Here is a 3,615-nt window from a genome sequence, read left to right as displayed (position 1 = left end):
TGCGACGACTGAAGCCATTGTCTTCGGCCCCTATCACAAATTCCGTTCCCTCGTTACTGAATCCATCCCCCTCCCTGGCCAGGATCTTAGGTTAAATCGGACCAGTAGGCGTTCTACTTCATCTCCTAACCCAAGGTCACTGAGCCCATTGTAACTTCCAACTGCCGACCCATGACAGGCCCTGAATTGGAGCTGGGGCCTGCTGGTGGTTTTGGTTTCCTTCTATACCGGGGCGGTCATTTACAACAAACCCTCTCCGCAGCAGAAAGTTCTGTCACAAGGAAAGTACATACGAACGTAAGAAATAGGGGCAGGAGTAGACCATCCGGCCCCTCGAGCCTGCTCCGCCATTCAATAAGATCATGGCTGATCTTCGAACTCAACTCCACCAGTAATTAGATTCTGTCCCTGGATTCAATAATGACGCTGAACATTTCACCCTGAATTCGACCAGGCTGCTGCTTTTACTCTCAGTCTGAAGTATAATTCCCTGTTTTTCTCTTCCTTTCAGTGAACTTAGTGACGATTGTGATCCTGTCTCGAGGAAGGTGCGGTCTCTCCAAATGTGTCACCCGTTACCTGGTGTCCATGGCAGCGGCCGATCTACTGGTCGTTATCACTGATCTGATATTCAGGCAAATTCCTATTCTTTATCGGGCTCAGTTTCAGTTCATGTGGCCCTTTAAAGTGTGTAATATCCACGCCGTCCTGCTTTACGCAGTCACAGACTGTTCTGTCTGGTTCACGGTAACTTTCACCTTTGATCGATTTGTGGCCATTTGTTGCCAGAAGCTGAAAACAAAATATTGCACCGAGAAAACGGCAGCTGTGGTTCTGGGAACAGTGAGTGTGCTGTTCTGTGTGACGAACACTTTCTGGTACTTTATGTATGGAGATCAATATTGGATGAGTAATGATCCCTGGTTTTGTTTTGTATCAAATGATGTTATTTCCTCTCAGGTGTGGGCAGTAATTCAATTCCTTCATTATATTGTAACCCCAATTGTTCCATTTATTCTGATTCTGCTCCTCAATGTTTTAACCGTCAGACACATTTTAGTGTCGAGCAGAGTCCGCAGGAGACTCCGGGCCCACAGCAGTGGGGAGAGTCCCAGTGACCCAGAGATGGAGAAGAGAAGGAAATCCATCATTTTACTGTTTGTTATATCGGGGAATTTTATCCTGTTATGGGCGGTGTTTCTGTTGTATTTTGTATGGAACCGATTGTATGTGTTAGACTTTATTCCTGTGTATCTACCTCAATACGTACAAGAACTGGGATTTATGCTCCAGCTCCTGAGTTGCTGCACCAACACGTGCATTTATGGCGTGACCCAGACTAAATTCAGAGAGGAGTTGAAGAATGTGGTGAAATATCCCTTTACTGTAATTGTTAAATTCATTAAATAATGAGAAGACTTTCCATCATCACAAGGTGTTGGTCTGGTGTTCTGCCCAATCCCCTCATCTCTGGGATACAAACACAGTGAGGCCGCTTTTCATCTTTCACCGCCCTGATTGAGTGACGAACAGGGACGGTAGAGGTGGGGAACTCCGCGGAGATCAGTCCCGCTTGATTCCTGTTGGTTTCTGGTCCCGTTCAGTCCTCTGGTGCGGCCTGGGGCGGGTGGATGAAGCTCCCGTCCGCCAGACTCTTGTTTCATGTGTTTACACAAAGCGGGCGGGCGGGGCACACATGCAGCCCATGGTGTGCAGACCAGAGAATCATATTTTAATAATCATTTCACTTCTCCTTAGGAACAGAGGAACAGGAAGAGGCCATTCAGCCCCTCGAGCCTATTCCTCCGTTCAATTGGATCATGGCTGATCTGTATCTTAACTCAATTTACCCTCTTCGTTTTGTCACCCTGAATACCCTCGCCAAACAAAAATCTATCAATCTCAGTTTTGTAATTTTCTATTGACCCCCGGCATCAACAGCTTTTCGGGGAGAGGGTTCCAGATTTCCGCTCCCTTTGTGTGAAGAAATGCTTCTTGACATCACCCCTGAACCTCTCATTTTAAGATTATGCCCCCTTGTCATGGACTCGCCCACCAGAAGAAATAGTTTCTCTCTATCTACCCTATCAAATCCTTTAATCATCTTAAACATCAATTAGATCGCCCCTTAATCTTCCATATTCAAGAGAATACAAGCCTAGTCTGTGCAACCTGTCCTCATCATTTAACCGTTTAACCCCGATAACATTCTGGTGAATCTGCGCTGCACCCCCTCCGAGGCCAAATATCCTTCCTGAGATGTGGTGCCCAGAACTGAACGCAGTCTCCAGCTGGGGTCTGACCAGAGCTCTGTCCAACTGGAACATAACTTCCACCCTTTTGTATTCCAGCCTTTTGTGATCAGGCCCAACGTTCCATTCGTCTTTTCAATTAATTTTTGGACCTGTCCTTCAGCTTTTAATTATTTCTGTACTTGGACCCCTAAATCTCGCGGCACTTCCACAGTTCCCAGCTTCTCGCCATTTAGAAAATACCCTGATCTATCTTTCTTATGACCAAAGCGGATGACCTCACACTTTCCCACTTTGAACTCCATCTGCCACAGTTTTGCCCATTCACTTAATCTATCAATGTCCCATTGCAACTATCTGCTCCCATCTACAATATTTATTGTGCTACCTAACTTGATGTCGTCAGTAAACGAAGATATACGGCTCTCTATTCCTTCATCCAAGTCATTTATAAATACAGTGAAAAGCTGCGGTCCCTGTACAGATCACTGGGGACACCACTAGTCACATCCTGCTGATTGGAGCACAGACTCATTAAACCGACTCCCTGTCTCCTCACTCCGTACCAATTCCCTGTCCAAGCCAATAGGTTCCCTCCAATTCCATGCACTCTCGATTTTATTAACAGACTCTGATGTGGAACCTTATCGAACGTCTTCTGAAAGTCCATATAAATTACATCCATAGACACGTCATTGCCTCCCACATTAATTACCTCCTCAAAAAATTTAACTAGGGGTTCATTAGACATGACTTACCCGTTACAAATCCATGCTGCTCTCTCTGATCAGCTCCAATTATTCCACATGCTCAGTCACTCTGTCCCCAGTAACAGGTTCTACTACCTTCCCCACAATTGATGACAGACGAAGGTGTTTATAATTTCCTGCTTCATCTCTACTTAATTGAAAACTATTTGAACAATGCGTTGATATACAAGGAACAAAGTGGTGATGTCCCGAGTATAAGGTGGTGATGTACAGGGTATAAAATGTTGGTGTACAGGGTGTAAAGTGGAGATGAACAGACTATAAAGTGGTGATGTACAGGGTATAAAGTGGTAATGTACAGGGTATAAAGTGGAGATGTACAGGGTATAAAGTGGTAATGTACAGAGTAGAAAGTGGTGATGTACAGGGTATAAAGTGGTGATGTACAGGGTATAAAGTGGTGACGCAGAGAGAATAAAGTGGAGATGTACACAGTATAAGGTGGTGATGCACAGGGTATAAAGTGGTGATGTACAGGGTATAAAGTGGAGATGTACAGGGTACAAATTGGTGATGCACCGGGTATAAAGTGGTGATGTACAGGGTTTAAAGTGGTGATGTACAGGGTTTAAAGTGGTGATGTACAGGGTATA

This window comes from Heptranchias perlo, unplaced genomic scaffold, assembly GCF_035084215.1.
Source record: "Heptranchias perlo isolate sHepPer1 unplaced genomic scaffold, sHepPer1.hap1 HAP1_SCAFFOLD_56, whole genome shotgun sequence".
NCBI classification, from domain to species: Eukaryota; Metazoa; Chordata; class Chondrichthyes; order Hexanchiformes; family Hexanchidae; genus Heptranchias; species Heptranchias perlo.
The sequence above is the reverse complement of the archived record's forward strand: the minus strand, read 5'-3'. Positions refer to the sequence as shown.